Here is a 22,442-nt window from a genome sequence, read left to right as displayed (position 1 = left end):
TTTTTAACCCCTTTACCTATCTGTCCAGACAGTTATTGGCCTGGCATTTGGGGCAAAGTGTATTTAGAATCACTCAAAAAACACCCAATTTCCAATTCTATCCATATTTAAAAATAAATACAGACAAGAAAATAAATGCTTTTCTGTCTGTATTTATATGTAAAAATCAGTAAAAACGGAAAACAGGGTGCCTTATTTATTATGAAAAGGGTAAATGTTTAATATTGTTCGTAAGAATGTTAAAATAATGTTTATTGAGATAATAGGCAGAGCAAAAGCACTACTTTTTAGGTCTGGCTAGACAGTCCAGTCCTCTTCTGACCAATTGTAACTAGCAGTTTCAAATAAGCATACAAACGGCTTTATCTCCACTTGGAGAAATGTTATAGTTTCACCAAATGCTATTTGTGTCTCATTCTGCTTCCGAAGGAGTACATCCATTCTAATGCATTAGGGACTATTTTACCACTCAGTAGTAGAATTATTCATCACATTAAATTCTTCATTTTACAGATGAATTTTATACGTAATGCAAACATTTCTGTTTTGTGTTTTACAATAGATTAGCCATCCAGGACTCAAAATGCAAGCAACTTTGCCAAGGCTAATGTGTTCTACTTGTAAATGTGAACGTTTTGGTAGCAAACTGTCTACGTTCTTTTCATTTCTGAGATTTTATGTAATAATGAGGATGCCAGAGACTAAGGGGGAAACAATTGAGAGTTCGCAGACGCAATTGTTTGTGTTCAGAAGATAGCATCATCGGGCTCGTCCCACTTGCAATTGCTACTTTTTTGACATTGTTTACCCATTCAGCATCGTTTCTGGGCAGGGATTGTGTCGGGTTTATTTTCACGGGCGCTCGCTCTTACTCTGCAACAGGCGCTGCAGTCTCTGGCAGCTCCCCTGCTTGGATTTTAGCTCACGGAGCGGCGCCGCGCTGGTGGCTGGTGGCTGTGCATGGCTGGCTCAGGGGGGAGTGGTGTCTGTCTGGTGTATGCAACGCTCGGAGGGCGCGGAGGCCACTATTCCACGGCGCTGGAGCACCATCGGGATCCGAGGAGGGGGCAGCACGGAGACCTCGAACCCCAACTCTGAGTGAGTGACCTCTGACCCCGCCTGGGAAGCTACCAATGCCTGTTGCAAGGGTACGGCTTCGTGCTGCAGATGTGAGGGGTCTGTGCAAAGGATAGGGTACCGGGCTAAGGATATGACATTGTGGCAAAAGGTGGTGTGTTCCAGGGACAGAGTTCCCTGCCTAGGGTGGGTGTGTGTCAGGGAAAGGGTATGGACCAGAGGTAGGGTTCAAAGGTGCCCAGTATACCGCCCTATGGCAAAGATAAGGGATAGTGACAGGACCTAGGTTTGGGGTGCACCCCGAGTGCGAGCTTATGGTGTAGCCAAAGAACGCCGCCATGGAGCCCCATGACACCTGATGATGGGTCTCTGTCGCTGGAAGTGCTGTGTGCCACATCTGGGAATATTTGCATACGAATATGGGCCTTTGCCAGGACTCTGTACCAAGAACAGGGCTCTGTGCATAGGTCTTGGCTGTGTCAGGAGGATGGTGTGGAGTGAGCCCTGTACCAAGGTTATGCATGGTACGTGCATTTATTTTATGTCGCTTGCATTCCGAAATAATACTTAGCGATAGATGTAATAGCGCTTAACTGTATTTGGGATAGCATCCTCCGTTATCTGTAGCACAGAGACAGTGATTTTTAAGGGTTCGTGCATTGGACAGTCCTGTGTGTCGCTGTTCTGGCTTTGTGCCATGATGGGGGTTGAAGCAAAGGATATGTTTCGGTTGCTAACTGTAATTAATATGTGCCCAAGATATTGTGCTGTGCCAGGGATAGAGTTATCTGCCTGAAATGGAGATTGATATAACATTTTAAGTTTTTGTCTTATAAATACCACTTACACATCTCAGAAATATTTTGAGAGCTAGTAGAAGATAGACCTATAAGGGACTTGGGTCTGTTTGTTGTTGTGTCGTGTGATCTATGCTCAAGGGGCATCTAACCCTGACTAGGCCTAGCACGTGGCCCTAGAATAAACTCAGCCAGACACTGGGAAATAAAGTTGCTTGGTCGGTCGGCGCGTGTCTCTGAACGCCCTCTCACGTGCTCGACCTCTTTTTATTATAGGGCGGTCACATGACCAACTTGTCCGTCCCTCCGGACCTCAGGGGCGGACCCTCGGGGACACAACATTCCTCCTAAAACAAGAAAAACAACAAAACCAAAAACACACTGCAACGTTGCAAACATGGTCCGATCGAGCCCATTGTCTCACTAGCATCGGGTCCGAAACCTTCAGCGTCTTTCGCAAAGGCTAGCGCATTAAGTTCAAACATTGTGGGCACATGTAAAAATGAGAACAGTCTTACGTAAAGTAGTCCCTCAGCCAACTGGAGGGGGTGGGGTTGGCACGTAGCTGGCGTTGGGACCCTCGCTGAGTCATCGGCTCTGTTCCCGCCTCCGCCTCTTGGCTTGGCGCCTCGTTGTCGGCCCCCTCCGGATCTGGGGCCTCATCCAGGGCCTCCGGATCTCCGCCCACATCCTCACTAGAAGCCGGCTGCTCAGCACGTGGCCTGACCTCGGGCTGAGATGTTGACTCCCCAGTCGGCAACGTAGTTGCACTTTCGGTTTCTCCCTCGCCTTGCTGGCGCCTTGGCTCGCTGCTCGACGGGTGATAGAGTTTGAAGTGAGACACATTGCGAGTCACTTTGTCTCGTCCTCGAGTAACTGTGATGCGGGTGCCCTTCACACCACTGACTCGCCATGGTCGTCTTTCATAATTGAGTCTGAATTTGCCCCCAGTGGCCCGATTTTTTATGAGCACGAGGTCACCTCTTTTGAAGTGGGGGGCCACAGCCCTGCGTTTCTTGCTGATCTGGCCATAGGCAGCCTGTCTCTTCATTTCTACAGTCTGTTCCTTTATCAGTTCAGGGGCCCACTGGGGGTGATGAGGAATGGAGTCCGTGATTACCCGCCCTAGGAGAAGGTGGGCAGGAGCTACCCCCGTTGTAGAGTGAGGGGTCTGGCGATAACTGCGGAGGAAAGTGAAAATGGCCATCTCCACGGACTGTCCTTTGTCATGTGCAATGCGGATTACCTTGTTTAGAGTTCTCATGAACCGCTCGGCCTCTCCATTGGCCTGGGGCCACCTTGGGGTGATGCGCCGGTGACGGGTTCCTAGAGACGAGAGATAGTCTGCAAAGTCTTGACCCTGGAAGGGCGGTCCATTGTCCGTTCTAAGTTCTTTCATGGCTCCATGCGTGGCAATTATTTTCTCTATCTTGGGAATCACACAGTCGGCGCTGGTGCTGGTGATGATTTCGACTTCCGGGTACTTGGAGTGATCGTCGATCATCACTAGCGTGTGCCGTCCATCCGGAAGGCTGCCAAAGTCCATGCTGACCCTTTCCCACGGGCCTCGGGGCCTGGGTTCCACGATGATGGGGGCTTCGCGGGGGCTGTCACCTGTAGTTTGGCAGGCCGTGCATGTGCGCACCGCGGTTTCCACCATGTCGTCCATGAGCGGGAACCACACCTTTGTCCGCAGCCGTGCCTTGGTCTTAACCATTCCTTGGTGCCCTACATGCGCGAGCTGCACCACTCGGCTCGTCAGGGCCGTCGGGATCACCAGACGATGCCCTCGCAGGAGGCACCCCGCCTCGTCTTCGTTCAGTTCAGCCCTCACGTGGTACAGACCATCCATGATTTTCTGAGCCTCGGGTGTGAGTGCCTTCCAGCTCTCCCTGGCCTTCTGCCAGTTGGCGGTCCGGATCAGATCTTTGGCCCGCTGTATGCAGGCGTCCTGAGCCGTGGCGCTCACCACCTCTTCCAGGGATATGGGGCGCGGACATGATCTGGCCACGACCCATCGCACGTAGGCCTCTGTCTCTTCAGCTTCTTCCATTTCCTCTGGGGTGGCCGCCTGGGGGTGCCGTGACAGATAATCCGCCGGATTCTTTGCCCCTGGCTGGTACTCTATGGCACAGTTGTACTCCTGTAATTGCAGAATCCACTTTTCAATTCTGGGGGGTGGTTTGGATGAGGTACCTGAGAACAGGGACAGCAGCGGCTTGTGGTCCGTTACTACTGTGAAGGGTTTGCCGTATACATACAGGTGGAAGTGCCGGCATCCCCAATGAATCGCAATGGCCTCTTTTTCAATTTGGGAGTACCTTTGTTCTGTGTCCGTGAGGGACCGGCTGGCAAAGGCGACGGGGGCCCAGTCTATCTCATCGCGGGCTCTCTGCATCAGGACAGCCCCCAATCCCGCCGGTCCAGCGTCCACTGCAATCAGAGTGAAATGTCTGGGGTCAAAAAACGCCAGCGTGGTGCTGCTGGACAGCGCACTCTTGATGTCCTGGAATGCCCTTTCCTGCTCCCGTCCCCAGTTCCATGGCGTGGAGTCTTTGGTTAGCTCACGTAGAGGGAGGGTCAGGTTGGCCAGGTCTCTTATGAAGCGGCCACAGTAGTTCACCATCCCGAGGAAGCTTCGGACTTCCGTGACAGTCGTGGGCGGAGGTGCATCTTTGATATCCTTGACCTTGTCCGGATCAGGGTTAACACCATCGGCCGAGAACACGTAGCCGAAGAACCCCAGCTTGGTTTGAAGAAACTCACATTTGTCTCGGTGCAGAGTGAGCCCAGCGCTGCGGAGCCTGCGGAACACCTGTGCCAAGCGTTGGTTGTGCTCGGGAATTGTCCTGGCGTGCACCATGATGTCATCGCTGACGTTGATCACCCCCGGTATGCCAGTGATGAGCTCCTGGATGACGTTTTGGAACACCTCGGCCGCACTGGATATTCCGAAACTCAGTCTGGTGTACCTGCGCAGTCCGATGTGAGTGGAGAACGTCGTGATGTTCCGGGACTCTTTGTCTAACACGAGCTGATGGTACCCCGCCCTGAGGTCCAACTTGGAGAACCACCGGGCCCCGGCCATCTCTCCGATCAGGTCATCGATCGTGGGGGTGATGTGTCGTTCCCTCTTGATGGCCGCATTGGGGAGGCGCATGTCCACGCATATCCGGACCGCTCCCGGCTGCTTGGGTTTCCGAGTAACTACGATGGGCGATACCCAGGGAGTGGGTCCGGACACCTTTTCAATGATGCCCGCTGCTTCCAACTTCTGTAGCTCTTCTTCGACCAGTGGCCTCAAATGAAACGCGACTCTCCTGTGTCGCAGGGCTACCGGTTGTACAGTGGGGTCCACGTGCAGGTGTATTTCCCGACCCTTGAATCGGCCGATTCCTTCGAACAGGTCCGAAAAGTCTGTGATCAGCTGTTGCACTGACTCCTCGTGTACCCCAAACGCAAAAGAGACCACTCCCAGGTCTTCGGCTGTCCGGCAGCTCAAGAGCATACCTTGGCCTTCCTCCGACACAAAGATGTTGGCACGCGTGATCTTGTCTCCGTGCCGGACTGCTGCTTTAAACTTTCCTCGAATGCGGAGGGGCACGTCCTGGCCATAGGCAAAAACGGTGATCGGAGTGGAGCGGAGGCTGGGTGGAGTGGTCATGTCTCCATAGAGGGACGCGCTCATCAGGTTTATCGAGGCGCCCGTGTCCACCGTGGCCATGATGTCCTGATCAGCTACTTGTATTGCGCACTGTGGTAGTGTCCTTGTGCGCTGGGTGGCTGTGCCGATCATGTGCACCTTGTGTGTGGACCGTTCCTCCTCGTCGTCGTCCATGTCACTGTTACTGGTTCCTCCTTCCGCGCCTTCAGGCTCCGCCACCGCGTGTACTGTCTGGCGGGGCTTGCTGAACTTTCTGGATCGACACACCTTTTCAAAATGGTTCATTTTTCCGCACCCGGAGCATATCTTGCCCCGTGCTGGACACTCTGGCGCCGGGTGTCTCGGGCCTCCACAGTAACCGCATGACTGCGCCGAGGCTCCGCCCTGCGGAGTTGTTGTTCGCTTCACCCATTTGGGCTGTGGGCGGACCTGCAGTTTGTTCACCGGTTCCACTTTCATATTGGCCTGCAGAGCTGCTTCCATGTGGGCTGCCCTGGCCTTGGACAGCTCCTTCGTGCGGCCCAGCGTGAGAATGTCTGGGAGGGGTTTCCCCGACTCCTCTAGAATTCTCTCGCGCAGTTTAGCAGAAACGCAGCCCTGAATGATCTGGCCTCTGATTTCCTCCGTGACATCCTGAAATCCACACGTTAGTGCCAGTTTCTTCAATCGAGAGTGATAGGCGTCCAGCGATTCCTCTGGCAGTTGCCGTGCTTGTCTGAAAATGAACCGCTCATAGTCTTGGTTGGCCATGGGTTCAAAATGCGCATTGAGTGCGTTTATGAGCGTGTGGTGGGTTTTGGGAGTTGCTTCCGTAAGGGTGCGGGCGATGGAATGAATGTCCTTGCCACCAAGATGGAGGATCATGGCACGCTTCTGCTCCTTGTGGACCTTGGTGGCCTCAAAGAATATGAATAGTCTGTCCACCCATTCTTTCCACTTCGGTGCGAGAGTGGACGGCGCCCCTTCCACCACAAACGGCTCAATGGGCGGAATATTGGCCATCGCTATGGACGCCCGGGTTAATGTCTGTGGGCAGCCGGGATGTGATCCAGCGGCCGCCGGAGCGACGGACGCACCTCGCGCGACCAGTCACGCTCCTGCGCGCTGCAGATGGGTGCAGGCCAGCGCTGCTCACCTGAATAGAGCCAGGGATCAGAGTATTTCCTCCAGGCAGGCAGAGCGGGGGTGTGTGGTGGCACGGCACGAGCACCGCGGACACGTGGAAATGCCCGCAGCCGCCTCACCCCAGCAGGGACACACACACACACACACACCCCGAGCGGGGAATCGATCACCAGCCTCGTCGCCAATTGTTGTGTCGTGTGATCTATGCTCAAGGGGCATCTAACCCTGACTAGGCCTAGCACGTGGCCCTAGAATAAACTCAGCCAGACACTGGGAAATAAAGTTGCTTGGTCGGTCGGCGCGTGTCTCTGAACGCCCTCTCACGTGCTCGACCTCTTTTTATTATAGGGCGGTCACATGACCAACTTGTCCGTCCCTCCGGACCTCAGGGGCGGACCCTCGGGGACACAACATTTGTGAAGTTGTAAGCTTGATGGCAACAGCAAGAGCGGTATTCAGATATGCACGATGAGCGGGGTTTAGTGTTTGCATCCTACAGATGTGCCACCTACGGTTTTCATTGGAGTCCTTGTTATAAAATAAATGTCAATTTCCCAGAGTCCATTTTGGATACTGGCGTTTGCTGTGTTCATGCCAGTTTACTTGTGTACCAGATTACTCGAAGTAACCAGCATATCAGGGCCCCGGGCTTTCACTATACAAAGTTGTGCATGCTAGGAGTTGTGGTCTTGGTTTACCTCCGTTGGAATATTATAGCACATCTATTATTGAAAATGGTTTCTAATAGAAAGCTCAGGTCTCGGTATGAACAAAGTTGAGTACCTGTGATATGGAAACTTCTAGTCACTGTGTGTGTGTGTGTGTGTGTATGTTTCATTGTACTGACTCGCAGATACAAAAATGTGTTTTCTTTATTAAGCAGGACAACAAAAATAAGTGAAATTGTCAATATGTTAAGTCCTAAATATTGATTTTTGAATAGAAAATTAAACATTGTACTTCTAGTACATGAAGATCACTGTGTTAATGTATGTGCTTGTCTGGATATGAGTGTGTACAAGTGTCAGATGAAAGTTCATGGTTGCCTGCTGCAGGCGCACGAGTACTTGTATCATCACTCTGTCTTTAAGGGTGTCTATGAGTCTCTTGGCACCTAGAAGTGACTTCCTTGAGGAAAGGCCAATGATATAATAAATATTGACAGCCAACTTCTTCCTTTACCCCGTTTCCTTTGCAGGTAGTCTAAATATTAGGTCGACCTCAACCCCAGTGCCAGTTATGCATTACTTCGTAATGAATCTGCCCCTTCTTACTATTTCTCATTGTCAGTCGCTCTCTTCCTGTGTGCCTCTGTGTACTTGCATGTATGCCTCTCTGTGTACTCTCTGCTGTCTTTGTTGTCTGTGGTATATCTGTTGGAACTGTGTCAATTGTATATCTGATGGTCTGTTTATATCGGCATCTGTATCTTGTGGCTGAGTGAATAAATATTTGTATATTGGAGTACATGGGTGCCTAGTTCGTCATTTGGCTTGTATTCTTGGTTGTCTGTAAATCTTTTGGTCCAGGGCATCGCTGCTTGCATGTATGTTTTCCAGTATGTGTAGGTGTCTATGTTTGGTATTTGTATATAGGTAGCAGTAGGCTTTTTATTCTATCGTAATGGATGCCTGAATGTATGCTTGTGTGCCTGCTTACATGCACTATACAAAATGCAACCTTATTAGTTTTTCCAGTGCTCGTTATAGTAGTGGACGCATTACAAACATGAGGTGTTGGGCATTATTTTGTTTTTGGTTGCAAGCGATTGACCAAGATGGGATGTTTGAAAAACATGCAGCCTACATTCTATGGTTGGGTTTCGCATATTTGCATTACGCATATTTACTACACGAGGAATATAGAGATGAAACAATGTGCTTACTTTTGTACAATCTATGCACAGAGGCATAACCTGGGATTGAAACATGTATGTTCAGATTCCAAGTCCAGTAACATTTCCACATCCGCTATTTCGCCATCCCTTCCTGCTCGCTGTGAGGATATACTGCTGTGCTTGTTGGAAAAGGACAGAGCCATCCATGAGCCTTTGATGTTCCATGAAGTTCCTTGCTGTGCTTTTTTGCCAGATTTGATGCCGTTCTGTTATGTTGGTGACTGTGAGTTTTCTAAGTGTTAACAATGGAAAGTCTTAATTTTATTAAGACATGAAGGCTAGTGTTTAGTGTTACTCATAGCTACTATTAGAGTAAAGTAAGAAAGTAATGCATAAAAGGAGCCTTCGGCCTTGACATAACATTGTCTCCGGTCACCTTAAAGTCCTTGGGGTGGAGGAATTGATGAGATAGACTAGCACGCAATTGGTCTGACTTTAAAAGAGTTGTGTATGGTAATGTGAAGTATTACAAGCAAATAGCATGGAAATGGATATATGTGTGGAAGTGAAGAACTGTTAAATATTGGTGTTAAGTTCAGGTAGGGCCAAGCAGACCTAAATTCCCATGTAGGTTACTTCATCCATCCTGCCATATGTGCTGCTTCCAGAAAGTCACCATATATGAACTGGTTATCTAAGACACTTTAATAGCATTACAATGTCATGTGTGTGCCCCTGGAAGTACAGGCACAGGCAGCTGGATAAATAAACAAAAAGATCACAGCTGTGTGGAATGCAAGCACGTTTTTTATGGAAGCACACAACTTTTGCCCAATTTGATCATACTCCTTATTCCCAACATGTGGGTGGAGCCACAGTTTCTCTCTACTGATGCGCATTATTGTCAGGCGACCTCTACGCTGTCAAGTTACATGATAGAAAGGGGAGCCAGGAAAGAAGGGGCCAGAATAGAGGGAACAAAGAAGGAGCATTGTGAATGTAGCGGTCTTTCCGAAAAGTCGTCCAGCCTCTGGATGGATCAATTGTGAAATGTGTGTAGGTGGCCTTGTAAAAGTGACTGGCAGGTTGGTAGGGTGAACCAGGAGGTGGAAGACCAGTTACCTCACAAATGTGGTGCAGTGATGAGAGAAAGTGTTATCGGAGCGCTTTACATGAGCACCAGTTGTGTTGAAGACAGACACATTCATTATGTCTCGCCTACGCAGTGCGCATGCGCTGCTTAGGAGGACCTTTAGCCATCACTCTGCTCATTTTCAAGCATACACTCGTGCTTGTGGCGGCATCGACCTTGCGGGAGCGAGTTTGGGCGCGTCACAAGCACGAGTGCAGTGCTTGAAAATGTGCAGACTGTGCACGCACGCACCACTCACGGGCTCACCTCCTGCTCCCTCCTCGTCTCCCTCTCTCTCCTTGCGCACACGTCCCGGCCACTCACTTGCTCCGCCCTCTTCCTCTCCTTTTTGAAGACCGCTTGTTTTAACTACTCAGTATTGTTAAAGAGACAGTTGTATCATTTCGCTGTTATCATAAAAAGCTTTCTTTCATGTAACAGAAGCCTAGGAAATCTACGGTTTATTCTCTTCTCGTGTTAACCGTTTGCTTCAGTGATTTCTAAGGACTTAAAGGTAAATCTCAAGAATCTGAGTTTTAAAAACATTGAAAATGACCTATTTTGTCTGCAGTAGTGTTTCGCCATATTTCTGCATACGTAACACGCATTAGACAGAATATGTTTTTAGAAGCTTCGTGTTTTTCTGAAATTACACGCTTTGTGTATAAATAAGAAGTCTCTACATGCACAACACAAACACACAGTACCTGGACTGCAGCAGCTCTCTGTCGATTGGCTTCTATTTCTCTTCCTGTCACTTGACCATTCGCCCTTCATCAATAGGCTTCCGCTCCCGGCTGCGAGGCTCCACCCTTGATTCTCCACCTCGCTTTGCCCGTGACAGTCACCATCCACAGCAGATGAGCATCGCCGGGTGTTGGCTGCGGCTGCTCCGCTATGGTGAGTGCTTCCTCGTTCATTCTTCTCCCGCTACAGCCTGTGATTGCTCCGATCTTAACTCCAACTCTATCCCCGGGGCACACAGCGGTCCATCTCTCTGGGTGACTCTCTTGCAGTCTACACCCATCATCATTCTGTGTCTCTGGGAGGGCGGACCCCCCACACCCACTTCAGGACACAAGTCCGTTACTTGCCACAGAATAGTACATCAAACTATTTCAAGAGTGGAGCTGCTGGCTTCAGTGTTACATCAGTGACGTAGCGAGAAATACAAGCTTACATGGAACAAATGTAGTAACCGTACTTGGCACCTTAGCAAGAGAGTGGTATTGGAGCAGTATGCGACCAGTGGTGCATTTTGGAGCTCACTCTCCTGAATATGTTTCTGGAGCATTTTCTGATGGGTAATGCCATTTACACAAAGAGTACCTTCTCCATCAAAACGGCCTCTTGAAATGGCCACTAAATTGCATCAGACACCTGTTTTACTATTAAACAAATATGCCAGACAATAATTTGCCCAGTTTGTTTTGATCGTATAAGAATATTCGTTTCCGCTTCAGAATGACGATAAACCAACACAACCTCATTTATAATTTCCTTACAGCTGATGTAATTTCAAATCCTTATAAAGCTAATTTACAATTATTATAATTTTATTATGTACTGGAAAATATTTGACATCCTGCAGCCGTTTCTTTGTTCTCTTTGTCCCCCAGCAAGATTGCTACTTGGTTCACTTTAGTAATTTCCTTTACCCTGCAGTTACAGAAAGGAGCAGTAAACAGCAAACTCCATTTCAAAGAACCTGCAATTTATCAGCAGACTTTGCCAGACATTTGACCTTGGCTTGGCTTCCGGACTCAATATCCCATATTGTCATATTGTGCTCTTTGCTTTTTTTTTTTTTGAGTTATAAGAGCCAGGCAGCTGCCAAGTGCTTACAAACACCTTTTTCACACACATGGCCAATCAGCATTCTATACCAGCATTTTAAAAAATACTGCACCCATCATAACACATGTGCACACCGGAGTCATGGCAAATGTGCACCCGTCATAATACATGTGCACACACATCATGACGAGTGGCGATTATCTTGGAATACGTTGCTTTGATGAAAAGCGCATTGAAACATTTCAGGCCATACGTGTGCATGAGTTCATGCATGTTGGTACAAACAAGCATTGGCAAAGCTACTACTTCAAATACTTAAAGCAGAGACCTACTGACTTTTCCAATGCCTAATTTTCGAGAATGCAACTAATCTGGGGAGCAGTGAGCAAGTGAGGAGTTTTCTGGTGGGTAGTAAATGGTGACTGGTCAGTTTCTTGTGTGGGTAGTTTTGTTTATCACTGCTGCTCCAAGGCAATAAATAGTATTACACTGCAATTGAATAACAAAGTTCGCCTCGATGGACACTTGACTCTCCAGGAGTAACAAAGCTGAGCAGCCAAGGCTTACTTCGAGGAGATGCGGGGAGTTGGAAACTCAGACAATGGACCATGCAGTAAAGAACACTCAAACTCCAAGTCCAGTCAGTGCTAAAGCTTCAAAGAACAAGCAATGGCATAGTTAATAGGTCTCTCCTTTGAGACTTTATAAGTGTTAAGTCATGCAACAGTTGATGTTGTTGCACCAAGGATATTGTGCTGCATAACTAAATACTTATAAGTTCCCAAAAGTGAGACCTATTGGCTATGCCAAGGCTTGTTTTTGTTAGGCGGGGAGATTAAGTAATTTGCCCAGAATCACAGGATGTTGAGCGCCCCTGCCGAGACTCGAACCCGGTTCCGCAGCTTAGAGGTCGGTCTCCCTAGCCGGCCTTTCTCTCAGTAGTAGTGCCTCTGGGTACTCTAGTATTTAAAGTCCAGCGTGACCTAGAGTGGGCTCAGCTGTCACGCTGTGTTAACTTTGCTGTTCTGCTCCAGTGAGGCCTCCGTGCTTTTAGCCTGCCATGTTTTGGACTTGTTTTATTTTCTGAAATGCCGTTACTTGCGTATACTGTTTATATCTGCGTTTCTTGCGGGAATGTGTAATTTTTTCTCTATATATGGGGCGTGTTTTCGTCTCCCAGTTCTCATTCTCTGGGAATTTGGTAATGTTTTCTGTGGGGTTGTTCTTTCCCTTTCGTATTTTTTCACCCTCTCCACAGGGCGCTCTCGCACTCGGTTTGGTCTTTCTTTCTCTGTAGGAACGTTCTATCTATTGCCGAGAGGTAATGTGCACTCTGTGATCTCATGTTTCCGGTATGCCTTTCTCATCTTTCCCTTGGCCACTTCTTCTGAGAAGCCATGTCCTTCTCCATCCTTGGATGCATACATACAGTTTTTTTCAGTGGTGAATGGGAGTAAGTGATGTGTAGCATAAAAGTAGTATTCTTTTGACAAGAATCTGCTCAAGATTTCTCTAAGGGTCTAATCAGCACTGCACCTTAGTTTAGAATGGAGAAGGTCAGTTTCGGGACTTGATTTCCCAACAACCCGCAAGGGTAGCTTGAAAACACTGGAGCTGGATTTCTCGGCAGGAGAAAAGACAGCGTCTCTCTCAGTGCGTCTGCTGAGGGGTCGGCTTCCTTCGGCACTTGCTGTAGCAGGGCGCGTCGGGCAAGTAGATAGTCTAATTGCTCCAAATGACTGCGTGTTTCCTTGGGCGAGTGTGGGCATATTTATACCTTTTTATAGGTGCCGAATTTGACGTACAGTTGGACATAATAACGTCATCAAAGAGTCTCAGTTCTTTGAAAACTCCATGAGTTCTTGGACAAATCAATATTCAAGCAAGGGGAAGTCCTCGGCTGCTGAAGCAGAGTTTTCCAAGAAATCGTTGTGGATTTTCAGAACTAGTGGAAGTAGCCCTGCTGTATTTGGACTGCATGAGCTATGCCTAAATATGGTTATGATTTCTATGCCTATATAAGGATATGGTGATTTATACCTATATAAGGGCATGAATCGGGAAACTTACAATAGGGTCCTAAAATGATACACAACAACCCCACGCTGTGTGAGCTGTCTCTGTTCTGGGACAGTGTGACCTGTTTTTCAACAAAGATGTATTCATATAGATGAATATTGCAGCCAGTGAGCTACGTGCAGTCGCCAGGCAGAATAATGTGTGTGGAATTTCTAGCTTGAGTGGACTGTGGGGTAGCTCTTACCCAGTGTGGCAGTAATGTGCACGCAGACACTGGCTAGACCAGTTTACATGGGATCCCAAGTTGAAGTGGTGTACGTGCAGTCGCAGGTAGAGTGATTTGGGTGAAGTGCTTAGGTAGTGTGGTTTCCACGCAGTCCCTAGTGAGAGTGAGCTGGGTGAAGTGCTTAGCTAGTGTGGTGTCCATGCAGGCCCCAGTTGGAGTGAGCTGGGTGTAGTGCTTAGCTAGTGTGGGTTCTATACAGTCCCCAGCTAGAGTGATCTGGGTGCAGTGTTTAGCTAGAGTGATCTGAGTGTAGTGCTTAGCTAAAGTGATCTGGGTGCTGTCCTAAGCTATAGTGGTTTACATGCAGTCCCTAGCTGAAGTGATATGTGTACTAGTTCCTGGTCACTGTGCCAGCAATGGGCATGCAGACCCTTGTTAGACCTGTTTACATGCAATCCAGAGTTGAAGTGATTTACGTGCAGTGCTTAGCTAGAGTGATCTGGTGCAGTGCTTTGCTAGAGTGGTCTGGGTGTAGTGCTTAGCTAGAGTGATCTGGGTGAAATGCTTAGCTAGTGTCGTTTCCATGCAGTCTCCAGCGAGAGTGAGCTGGGTGTAGTGCTTAGCTAGTGTGGTTTTTATGCAGACCCCTGCTAGATTGAGCTGGGTGTAGTGCTTAGCTAGTGTGGGTTCCATACAGTCCACAGTTCGAGTGATCTGGGTGCAGTGTTTAGCTAGTGTGATTCCCATGTAGTGCACAGCTAGAGTGAACTAGGTTCAGTGCTTAGCTAGTGTGGTTTTCATGCAGTCATCAGCTTAAGTGATCTGGATGCAGTGCTTAGCTAGAGTGATCTGGGTGCAGTGCTTAGCTAGAGTGATCTGGGGGCTGCCCTAAGCTGGAGTGGTTTCCATGTACTCCCTAGCTAGAGTGATCTGTGTACTAGCTCCAGGCCACTGTGCCAGCGATGGGCATGCAGACCCTTTGTTTGACCTGTTTACATGCAATCTAGAGGTGTAGTGGTTTACGTGCAATCCCCAGCTAGAGTCATCTGGGTTCAGTGCGTAGCTAGAGTGATCTGGGTTCAGTGCTTAGATAGAATTATCTGGGTGCTTTCCTTAGCTAGTGTGGTTTCCATGCAGCCCCAGGAAGAGTGAACTGTGTACTAGCTCCTGGTAACTGCAGCAGCGATGTGCATGCAGACCCTGGTTAGAACAGTTTACGTACGACCCCTAGATTAAGTGATTTACGTGCAATTCCCAGCTAGAGTGATCTGGGTGTCGTCCTTTGCTAGCTTGGTTTATATGTGTTCCAGCTAGAGTGATCTGGGTGCTGTTCTGAGCTAGCGTGGTTTCCATTCAGCACCTAGCTAGAGTGATCTGTATACTAGCGCCTGCCCACTGCCGTAGTGGTGTGCTTGCAGACCCTGGCTAGATTGGTTTACATGTGATCCCGAGTTGAAGTGATGTATCTGCAGTCCCAGCTAGAGTGATCTGGGTGACGTCCTTAGCTAGAGTGGTTTCAATGCAGTACAATGCTAGAGTGATCTGGGCGCTGTCTTTAGCTAGTGTGGTTTCAATGTAGTCCACAGCTAGAGTGATCTGGGTGCCATCCTTAGCTAGCGTGGTTTCTATGCAGTCCACAGCTAGAGTGATCTTGGGGCCATCTTTTGCTAGAGTGGTTTCAGTAAAGTCCACAGCTAGAGTGATCTGGGTGCCGTCCTTAGCTAGCGTGGTTTCTATGCAGTCCCTAGGTAGAGTGATATGTGTACTTGCTCCAGGTCACTGCGGCAGTGGTGTGCATGCAGAAACTGGCTAGACTGGTTGACATGCGATCCTGAGTTAGAGTGATGTACGTGCAGTCCCAGTTAGAGTGATCTGGGTGCCGTCCTTAGCTACAGTGGTTACAATGCAGTCCCTAGATAGAGTAATCTGTGTACTAGCTCCTGGTTGCTGTGGCAGTGGTGTGCATGCAGACCCTGGCTAGACGTGTTTACATGTGATCGCGCGTTCAAGTAATGTACGTGCAGTCCCTAGCCAGAGTGATCTGGGTGCCGCCCTTAGCTAGAGTGGTTGCAATGCAGTCCCTAGCTAGAGCCATCTCTAACTAGTGATTTACATTCACCAATATCTAGATTGATTATCATACAACCCTTATCTAGTGCACTTTATAAGCAATTTCAAACTAGACTGATTTACATGCTGTCCCTGCTAGAGTGACTCAGCTTCATTTGCAATATGTTGTGATTTACATGTAGTACCTCGCTAGAGTGATTCCTTGCAGTCTCTAGTTTACAATCTACATGCAACTCCTGCTACAGGGATATGTATGACAAACCTACCTAGTGTGATATTTGAGGAAAAGTCAGACTCCCTAGTGAGACCTGCATGCTCGACCCAGTTAACATGATTTGCATGCAGTCTCAAACTAGAGTGCTTTACCTGTAGCCCCCTGAAATCCTAAACTGATTCACATGCAGTCCAGAGCTAGATTGTGTCGATTTTTTATAAACCAATAGTGGCTTGCAATCGCTTCGTAGCTCTATAAACCAGGATGCCCCCACTCACCCTTGTAAAATGACCAACGTGCATTACCCGGCTAGAGTGATCTGCATACATTCCCTGCTAGAGAAATTTCCAGGGAATCCCCAGCTAGAGTGAGTTCCACAGAGTGGAATGATATGCATGCATTTCCTAAGCTAGAGCTATCTACATGCACACCCTGTGTGGAATGCTCTGATGCAAGTCATAGCTAGAGGGATCTTCATACAAGCCTAAGGGTGATGGGCATGCCAACCCTTATTCAACTGATAATTGTGAAACAGTTTGTTGGTATACAAGGCATGCCACCACTAGCTAGAGAAATGGGCATGCTGTCCCTTGTAGAAGTGATCCGCATTCTAACCGTGTCTAGAGTGCTGGCTGTGCTGTCACTAGACAGAGCGATGTAGGTGCCAATGCTAGATTTAGGGATCTACATGCCAATCCTAGGTAGTGATATATATGTACTTGCAACTCCCTCTGGCTTATCAATACACCTTTGTTATTGGCTGTTCCTGAAAGATGAACTCTGACATCAGTGCCCTGTAATTGCTAAACCTGGATCTTTATATTGACACAGGCCACAGGAGATGGAGCATAAAGGGCCACCAAGGGGATCCAGTTCAGGTCCTAGGCTTCTAAGGCCCGATGTAGGACAGCAAATACCGGTTGGTAATGGCAGATTTCGGCCGTTACCGACCGGTATTTGTTTTTTGATATGTAGGGGCCTTAAATTTTACTGATTCGGCAAATTTACCGAATCGGTAAATCTAGATGTAGGTGGCACTGAAAACCGTGCCACAGGCCCTTAAGAATTCGTTATTTACTACAAAATAATATTTCGGGGTAAATAACGAATTCCAGTGTTCATGCACATCTATGCATGTACTCCTGTACCATGGGACACACATACATGCCCTTAGGGCATGTATGTGTGCCACATGGCACACAAGCCAGAATCAGGGGTGCACAGGGTGTCAAAGTGACACCCTGTCCCCCTTGACAATTCGGTAATTTTACCGAATCGGTATTTACCGATTCGGTAATTGACATTGATTCCTATGGGCCTCAAGGCCCATAGGAATCAATGGCAATTATCGAATCGGTAAATACTGATTCGGTAATTACCGAATCATACCGATTCGGTAAAAATTACTAAATTATTTCCTACATCTCATTTAGCGAATCTAGAATACCGAATCAGTAAAATTCGGTATTCTAGAGTCGGTAAATGAGATTTACCTACATCGGGCCCCTAGTGTATACAATTCAGTGGAAGGATTAGCTGAGTCACAAGCTCTCATCGCATGCGCATATAGGGATCTGCCTCACCTATTGATCTAAATGTTCCATTTTCCAAGTCTCCCCTTCAGGGTATCAGGCCAGAGTGCTGGGTCATACGTGCTACAAAAACAAACAAGCTTTGGTAAAGCTAATAGCTCTGATGTTCGCCGCCCGCATTTTGGCTTTGTCAGTGGTTATTTTATTTTGTCAAGAATTTACAAAACTTTTATTATTGGGGTAGCTACCAGTCCTTAATCTATGTAAAAAAAAAAGCCAAAAGCAGTCACTCACAGTGAAGTTAGTCAACAGCTGTAGTGGGCTGAACCATGGCCTTCTGCTTTGTGCCGTAGTGGGCGGAAGGAAAATGTGAATGACATAACCGCAGACCAATAGTCTAAGAGGGATGGCTAAAAGTCCCTGTAAGTAAGTATGATATACATATAATTGTTGTGAAATCAAAAGGCCTTTGCTAAAGCCACTCATAAAAATGTCATACTGCTCTGGAATGGGTTTGAACAAAATCGTGTCTTATTCAAGAATTGTCTTAAAGTCCAAACACCGCCCTGAAATTAGAGTAGGAAGGTGTTCTCTTCTGCTTCTCACAAAGTTCGTGTCTTTTTCATGGATAAAACTCAAGCTGCATCATTTGAAAAAATGTACATATAATGTTACCTTGGCTGGTCTGTATGTTTCGCGTGAAATCTGATGCCATTTGTTGTCTGGAGGTGCATGTTGCAGCATCTCTATGTGATTGTCACCATATTTGTACCCCATATTGTCAATTCAAAACTCTTTAGTGTACAAAACTTGCTTTCACTAATGATATACCCTGTTAAGTTGTTTTCTTATCCTTCCCTCACTCTGTACAGAGCTTCGTTATCTCCCAGGTTGAGCACAATCTTTATAATCTATATAGATAAATAAAACTATTGTCCAGTTATTTACATAGTTATGATGGAAAAAAGAAAGCTAAAAAGTGAGTTCCTTTGTGAAAATGCCATAGTCAGTGCCTACTGATTGCCATTTTATTTGGGACTGAAACTAGTGATCAATTGCTACAGGCGGAAGAGAAGTGCCTTAAGGAGGTCAAGCTGTGCTGATGGTTGTGTAAAATTTAAATACCGCTGTTGAAGTTGTGCTAAGTTTGAAAATTAGTGGTGACATAGTGATTTTAGACTTTACACAGTTTGGCGGCAATATGGATTCCTGCAAAACAATCTTTTTTATCATAAGTTTTTCCTGCATTTTTTATTGAATTATTTGAATTCTTTTAGAGTTTTTGCTAAAAAAATAATATTGGCAAAGATTTTTTTTTTTTTAACTTTACAAAGTAGACGATTTGAGACTTGCCTATCTTTGCACAGCTCGTGTTTGTGATCCTGGCGTTTACGCTCACCCCGAGAAAAGCAGGATACTTCTCGTCCCGAGGCAGGATATTGTTGTAAAACTAGAAAGAGTGAATGATAGACAACCCTTTCCTTTTCAATTTAGAGGTGACGTTCTACTGCAAGAGAAACCGATCTTATCATAATCCGTGCAGTCTAGAGGGTTTCTGACAGAGCTTCTCCAGTTTCGTGTGGGCGTGCACCTTGACAACCTTGTAATTTGCAGACAGGTGGCAGACCTATGTATTATCCGTCTTTCTGTGACAGCATCTGGCAGACTGCTCCTGCATTGGCTTATTTTTTGTGCAAAAATGTGTGTTTTTCTATGAATAAATATTTCAGTAAGAGTTATGTTTACTATTATATAATAATTTTTGTTTGAATAAGCGGGTTAGTGACAGCTAGGGAATGGAATCGGTACGATTTTAGTTTTGTAGTATTTGCAGATAGATAGACCTGTTTTAGAAGTTGAGAATTGTTCAGCACCCCATCAAAATCTTGAGTGGATTAGAGTAATTGGGGTGCCTGTAGTTTGGCCCTTATCAGTATCAGTATAAAGACTTCTTTTTGGTCCTGAAAGTAGGTGATTGTTTTCTCTTTGAACGAAGATGGATGATGGAATTTTTTTTTTAAACAAGATGAGAAGTCCCAGTTTTCATTCGAAAATCCACTTGCAGACAAAATTTAGACCTACAGGTAGTAATCATACTGTGTACGGGAGTTACGGAGAGTTCTCAAGAAAAAATCTTTCTCAAGCATAGCGAGGTATGATATTTGACTTAATTGTATCCCTGTGTTTATTTTCGTTTTCTTTTCTTTTTGCTGCCTATAATTTTGTCCATTGTTGGTATTCTGCTGTAATCCAGATTCGAGGAAGCCATATCCAGATTAAATGTTGAAAAACATTAACATGGTCCGATGGTGTTTCTGCTTTCTAAAACGCACAATGGAGTACAAACCTCTGGCCCACAACAAATAGCCCCCAACATAGCGAGCATTGCTTTGAGGTCTTGCCTACAGGCAGCTTTTGTTGAGACCTAATACATACAGGGGTCTTTGGGTCACCCTGTTGCTTATCATTGGTTGACTTTCTTGTCAATCACAATTGTTTGCTTCTGATTCATTAGCCTCTTACAGCTCCGCTGTTGCTTTCCCTATCCCGCCGGCTCCCGCCTGTCTTTGTTATTACTTTTTTTTTATTACTTCTTTGAAGGGTCTTGCAGCTACTGAACTGCTCCTTTTTTTATTATGCATTTTCACCCAATTTTTCTTTAGATTTTAATGTACAGCTCCAAGATGGTGAAGTGCCAGAAGTGCTTCTACATCGTCATGACATATGCATGTTTGGGCCGGCATTGTAACACATACACATATCTACATCATCACTCTTTTGGAGGCATTGTGGTTACTTAGGTTTCTTCTGCACAGCGCTTGCACTGTGCTTGCAAACTCTAGTAAAAAAAATCGTAACCCTATAACTGCGGCGGCAATTCCGCGGGGGTTTAGCGGAGTGGGCAGGGCCGCGGCGGCCAACGGACATGTGCAGCACTATGGAGGTAGTGCTTGCGACGGCCATTGGCCAACAAATGCACGGAAGGGGTTAAAACAGGCTTAGAGCCCACCCATTACTTACCTTCACTTGCCACTGGTTGGCTCTACCGTCATCACTCTCATTTCCTTGCTTTCTATTGGTCTGCACCTCCTCCTCTTCGCCTCCGGCTTCCGCCTGGACTTCAAGTCTTTGTCCTTCCTTTGCAGCATGGACCAAGTACAGCTTTCTTTGGCCAGTGTCCTTCAACCAGGTGCTTTTTAGAAATCTTTAGAGATGTACTGTTATATAGCACATGCATCTGCAGTCCCTCTCCTTTACCCCTGCTCACCGTGGCATCACCCTCTCTCCCACCCTCCTCTCTCTCCTTGTGGTGTCACCCTCGCCCCGCTCCCCTCCTTCTCTCTCTGGTATCAATCCCCCCCTCCACCCTAGATCTAAGGTAATCATTAAAGGTGTGAAATATCTTTAAAAAATATTAGCAGAGCCAAATTGCTCACCCTGAGCTGTCTGGCTTTGTTTGTGTTTTTTTAAGATGTAAAGTAAACAAAAATGCACTTTGATGTGGTCAGCGCTTGCTGCACTATACCGCTTTTGTTTTTATTTCCTTGAAGGCATATTGCACAGCAGCCCACGCTGCTGTGCAACGTCATTAAAAAACATTCAGAAGGGGAATGGGAGCAAACTGCCTCACCTCCCAGCTCAGTTTGCCCCTTAGCATTGTGGTAAATGCAGTTCACAGTGATTGCTTACTTGAATTTTAGCTGTCGTGGTTCACCAAAGTTGGTGCAGGTTAGTGTTTCCGGATATTATCCTTCATCAGTAGAGATAAAAAACGAAATTCCTTCTAGGGTGGGTGAGAAGGCTGCCACAGTCTCTCAGGTCTCAGTACCTCTCTCTGGCGCACAGGTGCTTCTCCAAAAGCTTGTCAGCTCAGTGGCTCAAGGGAGCCTTTTCAAACAGAAGGCAGATGGGAGCACACTGTCTCACCTCCCAGCAGAGTTCGCCCCTTCGCATTGTGGTAAATGCAGTTCACAGAGATTGCTTACTTGAATTTTAGCTGTAGTGGTTCACCAAGTTTAGTGCAGGTTAGTGCTGTAAATCTCTAGACATGTGTTTCTGGGTATTAACCTTCATCAGTAGAGATAACAAGCATTTGCAATGCTACAGGTCTCGCATTTACACGAGTTTGAGCTATTAACATTGTAAATGACATAGCCATTTATTTTTATTTTCGTTTTTAAAACCTAAATAAAATGCATCGTCATTTACAATGCCAATACCTAAAACTCGCGGAAATGCGAGACCTATTGCATTGCAAATGCTTGTCTAATATGGTCCCACAAGTCAGCAACGGGTGCCCAACTCACTCAGCTGCCCTGCTGTGAATCGCCAAAAATGTCATAGCCTCCTGAAAATGTTCACCTGTGAGAAATCAAGGGGCTTGTATAAAAATATTGGTACATTAAAAAAACGAATTAAGGATTACTCAGATTTAAAATATTCCTCAAATTAGTTATGCATCTTAATTTATTGCATGATTAAATATTTCTCAATTTGGAGCATTATTATTATTACTAGTAGTAGTAGCATTATTACTATTATTATGATTTATTGATAATATATTGACGTTCGTTTCTTGGTTCCATAACACTTTAAGTGAAATATTTAGGAATGCATGCTTGTATATACACGATTCAGAAAAGGGGGTGGTGATGAACAGAGTGTCTGAATTAAGCAGACCACTCTTACCCAGTCCAAAGATCAGGGCTTGATCCATCACCGTTATTTAGCTCACTGCACCATCCCAGCTCAGAACCTGGCTATATGCAAATCAGTCTGTCCCTGGCCCAGTGCATCATGGGAACAGGGCAGACTAAACTACCAAGCCAATTCTTCACCAGAAAGGAGACAAGCTTCCGGGGACCGGTTTCTGGCATTTCAGCCGTCGTCGGCCCGGCTTGCTTGAATCCTGATGGTGCAGTGAGCAAGGGACTCATGTCTGAGTATACCCT

The 22,442-nt window shown here is 46.7% G+C and overlaps 1 protein-coding gene across 1 annotated transcript in view; it reads left to right on the top strand.

The window, feature by feature from the left end:
- The first annotated feature begins 887 nt into the window (after window positions 1-887).
- Window positions 888-22,442, top strand: part of PEAK1 (pseudopodium enriched atypical kinase 1) — a 566,235-nt gene continuing 544,680 nt past the window's right edge. The window contains exon 1 of the mRNA XM_086959284.1: window positions 888-1,098. The gene's annotated coding sequence lies outside the window, so the exon portion shown is untranslated. The remainder of the gene's footprint in view (window positions 1,099-22,442) is intronic.

Source organism: Lissotriton vulgaris, chromosome 2_2 (genome assembly GCF_964263255.1).
Source record: "Lissotriton vulgaris chromosome 2_2, aLisVul1.2, whole genome shotgun sequence".
NCBI lineage: Eukaryota > Metazoa > Chordata > Amphibia > Caudata > Salamandridae > Lissotriton > Lissotriton vulgaris.
This window is presented reverse-complemented; position numbering and strand designations above follow the sequence as displayed.